Source organism: Tamandua tetradactyla, chromosome 8 (genome assembly GCF_023851605.1).
Source record: "Tamandua tetradactyla isolate mTamTet1 chromosome 8, mTamTet1.pri, whole genome shotgun sequence".
In the NCBI taxonomy this organism is placed as follows: Eukaryota; Metazoa; Chordata; class Mammalia; order Pilosa; family Myrmecophagidae; genus Tamandua; species Tamandua tetradactyla.
Window position 1 is genome coordinate 84,292,708 of NC_135334.1, and position 16,537 is coordinate 84,309,244.

A 16,537-nucleotide genomic window follows, 5' to 3' on the forward strand; every position below is an offset into this window, starting at 1 on the left:
AAAAATGTTAGGGTCTCAGGGCAACAATAACATTTCATTGACCAACAAGGCATATTGTTAGAATAATGAGCAGTTTGATTTTGTCAGGGAAAGATGGGAAATTTTATCCTTGATGACCTGGCCAAGATCTGTGGCTTTTTAAAGTTTTTTCCCCCATAGCTCCTGTATTTACTTATAAGTACCTTGGAAGACTCTTATGGTAGATTTGTGGGTTTTACTTACTTTTTGGAATTAAAAATACAATCTGGGTCAGGTTCTCCATGCATCTCAAAATGAGGAGGTCAAGTAACCATAGACTGTATAAGACGGTTGATGTTCCTTGGGAAACCTTGTTCTTTGGTTATGTCACAGTTCTGGTGACATGGTCACTTCCAGGTTGAGGCTGTCTACCTTGAATCCATGAGCACCCAGTAACCACAAGCTCAAAGACCCTTTCGCATCCTTCTTTGCAATATCTTTGCCCTGGGATGTCAGGGTTGCTCAGTAAATGATAATCTAAAGCCCCACCTTTTTGATTAGAGAAAACCCATGGAAATGCCACACTGTGTGCTGTACTATCTCTGAGTAGGATTTTTTATACTTTTATAATCTTGGGAACCACATGGGCATACAGTCCTAGTAACTGTGGTTACCATCTAGCACACCTACTTTCTGAAAACACCTCCTCAGTTCTTATCGTCCTTCCCTGCTGAATCACTCTTGTATCTTGCCTCATTTTGATGCAATACATTTCCTTTTAAAAACTCCCTTAATAGGCTAGCATGAGCCTCAGCAGTATATGATCATTGCTTTTTCCCTCCACTGCATATTTCAGAAGTGGGTGTTAAAAGGGTGGGGGCCCTTGCCTTGTCAGTCAATGTGTAGCATGTGTTTCTTTACGGACCCAATTTTGTATAAAACTCTACAAAACCCTAGAGAGTCTCAAGAACAATCTTAACTCTATTAATAATGTGTACTTATTTACTGAGGATGGTTTTGTGCTAAGGGCTGTGTTAAAGATTTAAAAATTAGTTAGCAAATTTATTCTATTTATCCTGTTGCTTTCATTATTGAAAATAAAATAATTTTGTATTTGAGTTCCCCCCCCCCCCAAAAAAAAGAAGGGTGGGAGTATAAGGAGTAGGGAACATCTGGAGCTTTATGTCCTTTTTAATAATTTTAATAAGTTATGAAATAGGCCATATGTACAGAAAAGAATATAAAATATGTATATATAAATAATCATAGGGCCATGGTATGGCTCAGTGGCAGAGTTCTTGCCTGCCATGCCAGAGATCTGGATTCAATTCTCGATGCCTGCCCGTGTAATTAAAAAAAAAAAATGGAAAAATCATAAAGTGAACACTGATGAAATCATTACCCAGTTGAAGATAGAATATTGCTAATAATTTAGAACATCTGATGTCCTTTTTTTCTTTATTTGTTTTAATTTTTTTAACATTTATAAACAGTAAAAACTCAGTTTTACATATACGCTTTACAAGGTTTTATACGTGCCTAGATGCCTGTTACCCCCCACAGATAGGATACAGAACAATTCCAACACCCAGAGAATTCCTCATGCCGCACCTGGGTTCAGACCCTCCCTGCACCCCTAATCCCTAGAAACCATTTATTTTCTATTCCTGTATTTTTGCCTTTTCCAATTTGTCATATAAATAGGATCATATAGTATGTAAGTTTTTAAGGCTGGGTTCTTTCATTTAGCATCATACATTAGAGATTTGGCCATCTGTCTTTTTAAACTCTTAAGTTTTTAAAACTCTGGAGCATGTAGGTGCCTGCACGAATTAGGTTACATGTTTATGAGTTCATAAAATTTGACAAGCCTCGGTTAATTCAGAAGATGGAATAAGAAATCAAGTCACATGATTCAAAAATTTAAAAATATAAAAATGGTTCAGTGGAAAGATTCCTTCCTACTTCTTTCCCCTTCTCCCCAATACCCACCCATTCTGCTGCAGGTAACCGTTGTTTTTCATTTTTGTGTATCCTTCCAGATCTATTTAACATATATACAAGTAAATAGGAATATACATTCTTATTTTCTCAGTTTTTAATGCAAAAAGTATATACTAAACTCACTATTTACATTCAGTTTATATCAATTCTTGCACTTTTTAAAAAATATTGTATTATTCCATAGCAGCTTACATAAACTATATTTATGTTTTACAGTCCTATGTTTTTAATTTTTATTCCAGTAACATATATACAACCTAGAATTTTCCCTTTTAACCATATGCAGATATATAATTCAGTGGCACTAATTTCATTCAAAATGTTTTGCTACTGTCACCACCATCCATTACCAAATCTTTTCATGCACCCCAACCAAAAACTCTATACCCATTAAGCATTAGCTCACCATTCCCTGCTCCTGTCCTGGCCCCTGGTACCTGAGTTCTGGTTTCTGAATTCTGTATGAATTTGCTTATTCTAACTATTTCATATCAGTGAGATCATACAATAGTTGTCCTTTTGTGTCTGACTTACTTCACTCAACATGGTGTCTTTAAGGTTCATCCATATTGTCACATTTATCAGAATGTCATTCCTTTTTATGGCTGAATAATATCTGTTATATGTATATACCGTATTTTCTTTATCCATGCATTAGTTAATGAGTACTTGGGTTGCTTCCATTTTAATTGTGAATAATGCTGCTGTGAACATCGGTGTGCAAATGTCTGTTTGAGTCCCTTCTTTCAATTCTTTTGGGTATATACCTAGAAGAGAGATTGCCAGTTTATATGGTAATTCTTAATTTTCTGTGGAATGCCAAAACCGTTTTCCATGTGCTTTGTTTTCATGCCCACCAACAATAAACAAGCATTCCTGTTTCTCTACATCCTCTCCAACGCTTATTTCCCATTTTTTAAAAATAGTAGCCATTCTAGTGAGCATGAAATGATACCTCATTGTAGTTTTGGTTTGCATTTGCCTATGATTAATGATATTGGGCATCTTTTCAAGTGCTTATTGGCCATTTCTGTATCTTGCTTGGAGAAATGTCTATTCAAGTTTTTTTCCCTTTTTAAAATTGCATTATTTGCCTTTTTGTTGAGTTGTAGAATTTCATTATATATTCTAGGTATTAAGCCTTTAACAGATAATTTCTTCCATTTTGTAGGTTGTCATTTTACTTTCATAATGAAGTGCTTTGAGGCACAAAAGTTTCAATTTTGGTAAAGTTCCATTTATAATTTTTTTTTCTATCTTTGCTTGTGCTTTTGGTGTAAAGTGTAAGAAACTAATGTTAAGCACGAGGTCCTGAGAATGCTTCTTTATACTTTCTTCTAGGAGTTTTGTAGTTTTGGTTGTTATATTCAGGTCTTTGGTCCATTTTCAGTTGATTTTTTTATGTGGTTGTGGGGTAGGGGTCTAACTTCATTAGTTTGCATATGGATATCCAGTTTTCCAGGTCCATTTGATGAAGAGACTGTTCTTTCCTAATTGAGTGGACATGGAACCCTTGTCAAAAATTAGTTCGCCCTAGATGTGAGAACGTATTTCTTAACTGTCAATTCAGTTCCTTTGGTCTGCCTGACTGTCCTTGTACTGTTTGGATTGCTGTAGCTTTGTAGTAAGTTTTAAAATTATGAAGTGGAAGTTCTCCAATTTCATTCTTCTTTATCAAGCTGGTTTTGGTTACTTAGGACCCATTACTCTTCCAATAAATCTTAACAATATTTAGTTTTTTATTCCCATGAACAGAGAATGCCCTTCCATTTATTTATACTATCAGTTTTCATCATTGAGTATGGTGTTAACTGTGTTTTATTTATATAACCTTTTATCATGTTGAGGAAGTTTCCTTCTATTGCTAATTTTCTAAGTGTTTTAATCAAGAAGAGGTGCTGACTTTTGTCAAATATCTCTTCTACATCAGTTGAGATGATCATGTGTTTTTTTAAACTTGTTAATGTTCATAATACCATACCCCTTACCTCTTCCTTTCATTGATCACTAGCATTTCAATCTACTAAATTTAATTAATTAATTAATTAATTAACTTTGGTATGGGCAGACACAGGGAAATGAACTACTAAATTTATTTTAACATTATTATTTATTTATTTTTAATCCATATGTTTTACTCATCTGTTGATAAGGTAGATAAAAGGAGCATCAGATACAAGGTTTTCACAATCACACAGTCACATTGCAAAAGCTATATCATTATGCAGTCATCTTCAAGAAACATGGCTGCTGGAACACAGCTCTACATTTTCAGGCACTTCCCTCTAGCCTCTCTATTATACCTCAACTAAAAAGGTGATATCTATATAATGTGTAAGAATAACCTCCAGGATAACCTCTTGAGTCTGTTTGGAATCTCTCAGCCATGGACACTTTATTTTGTCTCATTTCGCTCTTCACCCTTTTGGTCAGAAGGTGTTCTCAATCCCCTGATGCTGAGTCTCAGCTCATTTTAGGATTTCTGTCCCATGTTGCCAGGAAGGTCCACACACCCGGGAGTCATGTCCCATGTAGAGAGGGGTAGGCAGTGAGTTTGCTTGTCATGTTGGCTGAGAGAGAAAGGCCACATCTGAGCAACAAAAGAGGTTCTCTTGGGGCTGACTCTTAGGCCTAATTTTTTTTTCTTTTTACATGGGCAGGCACCGGGAATCAAACCCGGGTCCTCTGGCATGGCAGGTGAGCATTCTTGCCTACTGAGCCACCGTGGCCCGCCCTGGCCTAATTTTAAGTAGGCTTAGCCTATCCTTTGTGGGGTTAAGTTTCATAGGAACAAACCCCAAGACTGGGGACTCAGCCTATTGCTTTGGTTGTCCCTACTGCTTGTGAGAATATCAAGAATTCTCCACTTGGGGAAGTTGAATTTTCCCCCTTTCAGTATTCCCCCAAGGGGACTTTGCAAATACTTTTTTATTCACTGTTCAACTCACTCTGGGATTTATCAGGGCATTACTGTAGACTAACCTACAAAATCTCGTTCCCTGTCAAGGTTCATGTACTTTGGTGTTCAATTAAGCTGTCTACATAAGTTATATTAGGAAATGCACTAATCAAAATATAAATTTTGTACCAAATAAACATTTTTTGGGTTGCTAATATTTGTTGAGGAATTTTGCATCTATATTCATAATGGATTTTCTTTCCTTGTGGTATCTTTATCTTCATTTATCTCAATATATTTCCTAATTTCCCTTGTAATTCCTTTTTTCACTCATTGGTTATTTAATTTCTAAATATTTATGAATTTCCCATTTCTCCCTCTGTTACTGATTTCTAGTTTCATTCCATTGTGGTCAAAAAGATACATTATATTAAGATACATTATAAAATGAAGATAAATTTAATTTGTTGAGACTTAATTTGTGCCTAACATATGGTCCTCCTGGATAATCCATGTGTATTTGAGAAGAATGTGTATGCTAATGGGTGAAGTGTTCTATATAAATCTGTTAGATCTAGTTGATTTTTAGTATCATTCAGGTGTTCTGTTTCCTTATTGAAAGTTGTGCATTGAGGTCTCCTAGTATTAATGTACAATTGTCTATTTTTCCCTTCAAATCTGTCAGTTAGGGCTATGCTGTTAGGAACATATGTGTTTATATTTATTATGTCTGAATTTATCCCTTTATCAGTATGTATTAGCTAGAATTCTTTAGAGAAACAGAATCAGCAGGAGATATCTGTAAATATAAAATGTCTCACATAACCATAAGGATGTAGAGTCCAAGGTCTGTAGGGCAGGCCATGAGCTGGCAGCTCCAAAGCAGGTCCTCAATGAACTCTCAGGAGAGGCTGGCTGGCTGAAGAAGGAAGAGTAATTGTTTCTTCTGAATTCTCCTTAAAAGCTTTCTGGTGATTAGATTAAGCATCACTCATTTCAGAAGACACCCCCCTTAACTGATGGTTGCAGCCACTGTAGTCATGATTTAAGTCCATGAAATGTCCTCATAGCAACAGACAAGCCAACACTTGCCCAATCAGACAGCTGGGCACCACCACTGGGCCAAGTTGACACATGAACCTGACCGTGACATAGTATATAGTGACCTTTGTCTTTCACAACGGATTTTGACTTAACATATATTTTATATAATCTTGCTGTAGTTACCTCAGTTGTCTTTTGGTTACTGTTTGCACGGTATATATTTTTTCCACCTGCATTAGTTTGCAATATACCAGAAATGGAATGGCTCTTAAAAAGGGAATATAATAAGTTATAAGTTTACAGTTCTAAGGCCATAAATGTGTCGTAACTAAGGCATTCCTTGTTTCAAGGAAGGGTGATGTGGGAAGGCACATGACTGGTTTCTGCTGGTCCTTGTTCCTGATTTTGTGCCTCCCAGCTTCTGATACCAGTGGTTTCCTCTCTAAGCAGCTGTGACCCTTCACTTAGCTGCTCTGGGACAAAATTCTGGGTTTCATCTCTTAGCTTAGCATCTGCCAGGACCGGGGATTTCTTCTCTTCAGGTTATGGCTATTTTTATGAGTCCTTGCTTAGCACCCGGGCTCTTTCTGTCTCGATCTCCAAATGTCCACATCAGCTCTGCCTGTCAGCGCTGGGCTCTCTCCAAACTGTTTCCTCTTTTAAAGGGCTCTCAAAAACTAATCGAGACCCACCTGGAATGGGTGGAGTTATACTTCTATCTAATTAAAAGGTCATACCCACAATTGGATATATCACATCTCTGCAAAGAAAATATAATCGAAAGGGTTTCCAGGGAGTTGCAAGGGTAGTTCAGTGGTAGAATTCTTGCCTGCCATGCGGGGGACCCGGGTTCAATTGCTGGTTCATGCATTCCCCCCAAAAGACAGGTGAGATAAGCAAAATTCAACAGATCAGGCAGGCAATGGTGGCTTAGTGGCAGAGTTTTCGCCTGCCATGCCAGAGACCTGGGTTTGATTCCTGGAGTCTGCCCATATGGATAAAAAAAAAAGAAAAAGATTTAGGGTACACAGGTATCTCAGTGGTTAGAATGCCCACCTTCCATGCAGGAGACCTGGGTTTGATTCCCGGACCATGCACCAACCCCCTTCCCGCAAAAAAAAATCAACAGATAGTGCTGCGATAGCAGGATACTCACATGGAAAAATAATGAAATGTGACCCTGCCATATAGTATATAAAATAAATAAATACATAAATGGGTTTCCACCCTACAGTGTTCAATCAGAATTAAAGGACATGGCTTTCTGGGGTACATAACAACTTCAAACCAGCATACCCATGTTTCTCTTTTAACCTACTTGTGTCTTTGAATTTAAGATGTGTCTCTTATAAGTAGTATATAGTTGGTCATTCTTCAGTATCCATTCTGCCAATCTCTGCCTTTTGTCTGGGTGTTTTAATCCCTTTACATATAATATAACTAATGATAATTGACTTTCTTCTGCCATTTTGTTATTTGGGCTTTATAAGTCTTATACCTTTTTTTCCTTCAGTTCTGCTGTTGATGTCTACTTTCATATTTATTTGATTCTTGTTGTGTACCATTGTTTGTACTTTTTCATTTTTTTTCAATTAGTGAAGTTGTGGGTTTACAGAACACTTATGAATAAAATAAAGGATTCCCATATACAACCTCCCCACTAACACCTTGCATTGGTGTAGAACATTTGTTACAATTTATGATAGCACATTTTAATACTTGTACTAATCAATTAATGTCCATCATGTAACTTCAGGTTCCCTGTTTGTAGTGTAGATCCATGGATTTTTTTTTTTAATTTAATTTTTTTTGTATGCTATATGGTGGGGCCACATTTCATTCTTTTTCCATGTGAGTATCCCAATTTTGCAGCACCATTTGTTGAATTTTTTTGTTGGTTTGTTTTTGTTGGTTTCTTTGTTTGTTTGGGAAGTGCATGGGCCGAGAATCAAACTCGGGTCCCCTGCATGGCAGGTGAGAATTCTACCACTGAACTACCCTTGCAACCCCCAGGTCCATGGATTTTTTAAAAGTTTTTACTCTGTTATCATGTATATACTCTATCATTTCCCTTTTTAATCATATTCAGACATATATATATATACACACACACACACACATATATACACACATGTACATATATAACAGTACTGTTCATTGCTTTCACAATATTGTACCACCATCACCACCATCCATTACCATGACCTTTCCATTATTCCAAATAGGAACCATGTACATTTTAAGCCTTAACTTATCATTCCTTATCCCCACCCTGTCCCCTGATATAGTCTACATTCTGACTCTATGAATTTGCTTATTCTAATTGTTTCAAATCAGTGAGATCGTACGATATTTGTCCTTTTGTGTCTGGCTTATTTCACTCAATTTGGTGACTTCAAGGTTTATTCATATTGTCACATGTATCAAGACATCATTCATTTTTATGGCTCAGTAACATTCCATCAAGTGTATATATCATGTTTTGTTTATCCATTTATCAGTTGATGGCCATTTGGATTGTTTCCATCTTTTGGCAATTGTGTATAATACTGCTACGAGCTTCAGTGTTCAAATATCTATTTGAGCCCCTGCTTTCAATTCTTTTGAGTATATATCTAGTAGTGAGATTGCCAGGTTATATGGTACTTATATACTTGGACTCTCATATTGAAATGTAAAATGCCCAGGAGGGTTTCAAGAGCATATTGGAGCTGACAAAATAAAGAATCAGTGAATTTGAAGACAAGATACTTGAAAGTAATACTGAGGAGCAGAAAGAAAAAAGAAATACTGAAAGTGAGACTAGCCCAAGACAGATCATCAAGCGCACCAATATATATATTATAGGAGTCCCAGGAGAAAAGAGAAAGGAGCAGAAAGAATAGTTAAAGAAATAATGAGAGTACATTATTATCTCACCAGGTGCTTGATCCTGAGGCAGCCTGCCGTGAGTCAGGGACAGGTACCAGTAGCTGCTGTGTGGAGAGAGCAGTTTACAGTTTTTAGCCTGGTATAATTTAAAAAAAAAAACCTGCCTCTTCTTCTTGCTCTTTCCTGGATGCTATACTGTGCTCTTCAGGCTTCTGCAGTTTCAAAATCATTGTTTCAGACTGTTGCTGCCTGTTTAATAGTTTTGTTGGGAGGAGTGACCCTTGGAGCTCTAAACTTTGCCATCTTCTTCAGAAGTCTCTCTCTCTCATTCTTTGTAATGTGTATTTCTCATATATTTTCTTTGTGATTACTGTGCTGACTTGAAAGGATTATGTACCTTAGAAAAGCCATATTTTAATTCTGTTCCATTTGGGGGAGGCAGCCACTTCTTTTAATCTCTATTCAGTACTGTAGTTTGGAAACGTGATTACATTATCTCCATGGAGATGTGACACACCCAGTTGTGGGTATTATCCTTTGATTAGAGGGAGATGTGAGTCCACCCATTCCTGGTGGATCTTGATTAGTTACTGGAATCCTTTAAAAGAGGAAAGAGCTATGAGAACTACAAGAGCCTACGCAGCCAGTGACCTTTGGAGATGAAGAAGGAAAACACCCCCAGGGGATCTTCATGAAACAAGAAGCCTGGAGAGAAAGTTAGCAGACATCACCATGTTCACCCTCTGCCTTTTCAGTTGGGAGAGAAACACTGAACTGAGTGAAGGTAACTACTTGTTGGTGCCTTAATTTGGACATTTTTATCGACTTGCTTTAATACTGGACATATTCATGGCCTTAGAACTGTGAACTTGCGACTTAATTCCCCCTTTTAAAAACCGTTTTGTTTCTGGTATACAGCATTCTGGCAGCTTTCAAACTAGAACAGTTACCATGGGCTTAAATTTAACATCCTAAATCTATAACAATCATATTTAAGAGGTTAACTCAACTTCAATAGCATATACATACGCTGTTCCTATACCCCCACCTTTTTGTTCTATGTCAAAAATTAATACTTTCACATCACAAGCCACAAATTTATCATAACTTCTTATCATTTGCAGTTTAGAACTTGGTTTACATACCAAAAAATACAATAATACTTTTATAATATCATTTATAATTACCCACATGGTTTCCTTTACTGAAAGCCTTTTTGCTTTATGCCACTTTGATCTACTTTCTAATGCCTTTTCCTTTTACTCTGATAAGCTCCCTTTGTCACTACTTATAGGGCAGGTTTTGTGGTGGTGAATTCCCTCAGCTTTTGTTTATCTGGGACTATCTTAATTTCTCCCTCATTTTTGAACCACAGTCTCACCAAATATAAAATTCTTGGTTGACAATAGTTTTAATTTATCACTTTAAATATTTTTTCCCACTGCCTTCTTGTTTCCATGGTTTCTGGTGTGAAATCAGCATTTAATTTATCATTGTAGAAACATGTTTTTATCTTGCAGCTTTCAGAATTTTTTCCTTGTCCTTGGCATTTGACAGGCTGACTACTGTGTGTCTTGTTGTGTTTCTTTTGGAAACTCCTGTTCGGAGTTTATTGGGATTCCTGAATGTGCATCGACATGTCTTTTGTTAAATTTGGGAAGTTTTCTGCCATCATTTCTTTGAATATATATATATATATTTTACTCATTTCTCCCTTTCTTCTTCTTTGACTGCATAATGTGTATAATGGTATACTCGACTGTGTCTCTCAGGTCTCTTAGACTCATATTCTTTTTTATTTCTTCTCAGCCTGAATCATTTCAGTTGTCTCGTCTTCATGTTCATTGATTGTATTTTCAGCTCTAATCTACTGTTGAAAACCTCTGGGGAATTTTTCATTTCAATTATTGTGTTCTTTAATGCCAGAATTTCTGTTTGATTCTTTTTAAATTTCTCTGTCTTTATTATGAGTCCAGTATTGTTCATTTATTGTTTTCCTGACCTTTAGTTCTTTTCTGTGTGTTTTAGTTTGCTAATGTTGCCAGAATACAATATACCAGAAATGGAATGGCTTTTAAAAAGGGAATGTATTAAGTTTCAAGTTTACAGTTCTAAGGCCTTAAAAATGTTCAAAGTAGGGCATCCAGATAAAGATGCCTTGACTCTGAAGAAAGGCTGAATTTTTCTGTCAGCTAGGAAGGCATGTGGCTGGTGTCTGAGGTCCTTGCTCCTAGTTCATTACTTTGTGTTCTGATTCCAATGGCTTCCTCTCAGAGCATTTGTGGGCCCTCACTTCTCCAGGCAAAACTCTGGGTGTGGCTTGCTTAGCATCTCATGGGAAGGCACATGGCAATGTCTGCTGGGCTTCTCTCTTGGCTTCTGGTTACAAACGGCTCTCACAGATCCTGTGGGTCCTTCTGGTATTTTCCTCTGCATCTCCAAATGTATGTATCTGAGTTTTTGCCCAAATGTTTTTGCTTTTAAAGGACTCCAGTAAGCTAATTAAGACCCATCTTGAGTGGGCAGGGTCACATCTTCATTTAATCAAAAGGTCACACTCACAATTGGATATGTTGCATTTCCATGGAAACAACCTAATTAAAAGGCTTCACCCTACAATATTGGATTAGGATTAAAAGAAGATGGCTTTTCTGGGGGTACATAATAGTTTCAAACCAATACACTGTGTTTTGCTTTAGCTCCTTGAGCATATTAAAGACTATTTTAAAAAGTCCTTGTCTAGTTTCTCTAAAGTTTGGTCTTTGTTGATGGTTTCTGAATTTTTATCTTGTTTTGGATGGACCATTATTTCCTGTTCCTTTGATTTGTAATCTTTTGTGGCACATAGTATATGTTAGTATTTTAAAGTGTTAACTCTTGCATTTAATCCCTGAGCTGTCTATTCCTTATGATTGTATCCAGGTGATGATACTACAGAGATTTCCTTGAGTACCAGGATATAATTTGAACCCACCAATCATTCAAAAACACTTTTCACAGTCTGTGAAAATTGGCTTTGCGTTGGATAGTGCTTGCATTCAGAGTTTATCCTCCCTTTGGAGAAGATGAGCTTAAAGCAAATGGGAAGTACAGGATCCTCTCTTTTTTGAACCTGTGTCTTGTCCTGGGCTTGTGCTTACTCATGGCCTTAGGCATTCCCCTGTTACAGTAATTTGAATGCTCCCCTCTACTCCTTATGAAATAGACTTTCTCCCCCTCCTGGGGGCTCTTTTTTATGAGCAGGTAATCCTTTGGCCCAGGCTATTTTGACTTATTTCTTACCTTATTTCATCTGTCTGCAAGCTGCTTCTGTCTGCCAGTCAAGTTCTGGTTGGTAGAAGACAAACAAGTTTCCTGGTTTAATCTTACAATCTTTGCCTACATACTGCACCCCAGTCTGTGCATAGAGGTCAGTCTTCCCTCTGGACAGGCCAGGGACCCACAGTGGGATCAAACGCTGGCTTCCTGCTGGGGATGAGGCAGGGGAGGGGTCATCAAAGGTCATAAGCTTCTCCTACCATTTTTTAAAGTTATGTTTCCTTGATTTGATTTGGCACATGCATTTACTGCAACCCTTTAAATGTTCCCCAGAGTTCTGAGGAAGATGGCTTTGCCCGTTTTTGTTAGTTATTCAAAGATTCTGTAGAGGAACAACATCTTAGAACATCTTGTGCTGCCATATTGGTTGAGTAGAAGTCCCTTGTTTAATTTGTTTTTGATATGGTATGATATAGAAGAAATAATGACTGAAAACTTCCTAAATGCCCAACTCTCCCATAAAGAGAGTCTCTTCATTCTTTTTTAGGGCTGTGTACTATTATATTTATGATTGTACCATCACTTATTTAACTAGTCCTCTATTGATAGATATTTGGGTTTCTATATTGTTTTAATAGATAGTGTTACAGTTCATAATCTTGTACCTGAGTCATTTCACTCATTTTTTAATGTATCTGTAGAATAAATTTTCAGAAATGGGATTGCTAGGTTGAAGAGTATATACATCTATAATTATGAAATTAGTATTTGCAGACTTACCAACAGACTGTTAGCAGACTTTCGGATTTTCATAAATCTGATAAAAGAAAAATTCTATGTTTAATTTAAATCTGTGTTTATTATACATCAACATGGTGTAATTTTCATATTTTAAATAACTTTTTATATTTCCTTTTCTGTGACCAATCTTTTTACATCCTTTGCTTCTTTTTCCTTTGGATTATTGGTCTTTTTCTCATTGATTTTTTTTTTTTATGAGCTCTTTATATAATAGAGAGATTAATTCTTTGTCAGTTTGTTGTTTGTTTTTTTGAAATTTGCTTATGGTAATTTTATATTTTACCATGCAGCAGGTTTTTTTTTTTGTTTGTTTGTTTGTTTTTGCTATTGATTTATTTTATTTAGTTTTAGTTTTATTACCATCATGCCAAAAACTATCCAGTTGGAATCCCAATTATTTAGGAAGACATTCTACTGTTTGATACACATACAAAAATAAAACAAGCATCCTGAAGGTACTTGGTTATAAGATTTTGTACAAATCTAAAATATTTTATTTTCTAGAAGATTGACTTCTGGTAGGGAGCAGCATCTAACACCTTGAGGTAGTACTTAAGAATGGGAGATAAAACCCACTGATAATTACAACTTCAAATTGATTATCAGTTGAAGTATTTTTCCACCACAGTACAATGTACAGATGAAGTGCAGAAGGAAAGGTGACATGGATTATATTTCACTGCCCAGAGATTTTGACACAGTCAGATATTTGTGACAAGTAATTGGCTCAAATGTTTGAAGGAAAGATCTTGGCAGAGGTTACCCGCATGAACCTTGAAGTTGTTCCAGTAGGTTTTTCAAGCAATCCATTCTTGTTGGACCTCCTTGAGTTATTGCTGGAGTTCACTATTCAACCTGGCCAGCACTGCATTTGCCTCTTTGTTTGTGTCAATAGCAGTCTGATAGCCTTCTTTTGTTTGGGTGACTATTTTTGCACTGTTGGATGGGATTTTGCAGTTGGTACAGCAGCTGACCACCTACAGTGGTAGAAGGCTCTTGGTTTTCTGGAGCTTGATTTTCAGGTCTGAATTTCCTATGACTGGGCTTTGATGGAACTGAGAATATGGTATGTCTTGTGGCTTCTTTACTGGACTACTTTCTGCAGTCTGAGAAGGGACTCTGTTCAACTGTGGGTGTAACTCAGCCTTGGATACTTGTACAGACTGCTCCTGTAGTCTGAAATCTCCATAGTTAGGCAGCTGAGCTGGAGGCTTGGGCTGAGCACAGTACTCACCAGCTACACTGTGATGAGAAATCTGTGATGGGCAGGGTCTTGGAGGAAGTGCAGGTGGTGAGGGCAACAATCCTGACTTAGTAGCAGGATCCTCAGATATGTCCTTCAGTAAGGCTTCATCCATGGTGCTTTTCAAAGCTTGTTTGTCATCAGTAGTCACATCTTGGACAAGGACAGGAGAGTCAGCCATGTCTTTAACAGATATCTTCTCAATCCAATTCAAGTCATAGGGTTGTTGGTTTACTGGCATTGACCCAGAGTAAGAATCAAATAATGGGCACCCCCATTTGTACTTAGGAAAAGCTCATGCAGCAGCTTTTTATTTTTTGTTTTATGTCAACATTTTTTTTGGGGGGGGGGGGGGTGCATGGTCCGGGAATCGAACCCAGGTCTCCTGCATGAAAAGCGAGCATTCTTCCACTGAACCACCCATGTACCATATATCAACATCTTATTTTCTAGCCTCTGAATTTTGAGTTATAGAAAATTCTTCCCCACTCAAAGGTTGTAAAAGTAGTTTTTCCAATTTATGGCTTTATTTTTTCTGTTTTTATTTTTACTTTTAAATCCTGATCCTTTTGGAATTTATCCTTGTACGTGGTGTGAGTTTTGAGTCCTATTTCATTTTTTTTCAAATATCCAAACAACTTTTATTGAACAATATGTCTTTTACTGGCTTGAAATGCTACTTTTTCCCCCAAATACTTCATGTTCTAATGTTTTGTGTCCTCAAATAATTTTTAAGTATTGGGACTTCATATAATTAATAGAAGTGCAGCATATCTAGTACGTTTGTTATTGTTACTTAACACTATTTGACAAAAAGATTTAAGGTCAAGATTTTCTTTAAGGACCTGGTTGAAACCTATGCTGATTCAGTCAGGATGGGCAAGGCTATGCTGCAGTAACAAACACATCCCAAATTTTAGTCTCTTAAAACATATTATGCTAAATCACATCGGCAGGGATATGTGTTCTTCCTCATGGTCACTCAGAAATCCAGACTGATGGAATAACCACTATACAGAATATTGCTATTCACTGTGCCAGAGGAGGAAGTGTGCTAGGGTTTGGCAGTTAAATGCTTCAGCACAGAAGTGTCACACTTCTGTTCACAGTTGTTTTTTTCCTTTTTACCAGAACTGGTCACAATTTTCTGATGAGAAGTCAGCTGTCAAACTTATCGGGGTTTTCTTCTGCATGTTAAGTCATTTTTCTCTTGCTGTTTTCAAGATTTTCTTTGTCTTTCAACATTTTTGCTGTGATATGTGTGGGTATGACTTTCTTTATGTGTATTATGCTTAGAGTTCATTGAACTTCTTGGATGTTTGAATTCATGTTCTTAGCAAATTTGGGAAGTTTTCAACCATTATTTCTTCTGATACTTTTTGTATTCCTTTGTCCCTCTCCTCTCTTTTAGTTACCCCCATTAAGTGAATGTTGCTGCTTTTAATCTTGTCTGTGGACTGAATGGTGCTGTATGGTGTGTTGTGGGAATGCAGGTTCAGGTACAACGAAACTTTTAGCAAATGACCACTTTATTACTTACTTAGCACAAAGAATCCAGAAAAGCAGGGGAAGAGATCACATCATAACTGGTCTCCTGGGGAAGCCAGCTACTTGGGTCAGGGTCACAGAATGGCAGTTTACATGCCTCACTTCATGTTGGAGAGGAGAGATCCTTGCTGTTTCAGGGTTAAATATTTATATACCCCAGGGGGAGGGGCCTCTTCCACTGAGAGTTTCTTCCCTGATAAACATCTGGGGCTGCTTGTTCCATATTTCCAGGTTTACAGTATGGCCAAGCCTTTTCATTAGTCCTAACATCTCCCAGCTACAGAATAGAAATAGATTGAAACATCTGTATACCCTAAAAAAAGGAGGCAGGGGCTTGGTGGGAGATGGCTGCTAATGGTATGGCTGTGCCTTCTCCAGCAGTGCCCTACGTTTCTCTGAGACTCTTAATTTTTTAAAAACTATTTTTTCCTCTCTGTGCTTCAGATTGTGTATTTCTACTGATATATCTTCAAGTCCTCTCATTCTTTTTGAAGTTCAGATCTACTGTTGAGCCCCTCTAGTAAATTTTATTTATTTATTAATTATTGATTGATTTATTGATTGGCTTGGGCAGCTCCAGGGAATTGAACCCGGGTCTCTGGCATGGCCAGCAAGAATTCTACCACTGAGCCACTGTTGCACTATCCTCTAGTGAATTTTTAGTTTCAGTTATTGTACTTTCAACTCCTACAATTTCCATTTTGTTCTTTTTTTTTAACTTATACCTCTTTATTGACAGTCTCTGTTTGCTGGGAAATTGGCATCATACTTTCTATTACTCCTTTAATCATGGTTTCATTTAGTTCTTTGAACATACTTATAATACTGCTTTAAAGTCTTTATCTGCTGAACCCATGTGGGCCCCTTCAAAGGCATACACTTGTGTATGCCACTTTTTTTTTTTGCATGTC

The 16,537-nt window shown here is 37.1% G+C and overlaps 1 protein-coding gene across 1 annotated transcript in view; it reads left to right on the forward strand.

The window, feature by feature from the left end:
• Positions 1-16,537, forward strand: part of SWAP70 (switching B cell complex subunit SWAP70) — a 124,132-nt gene that overhangs the window by 84,491 nt on the left and 23,104 nt on the right. The gene's annotated exons all lie outside the window — the stretch shown is intronic.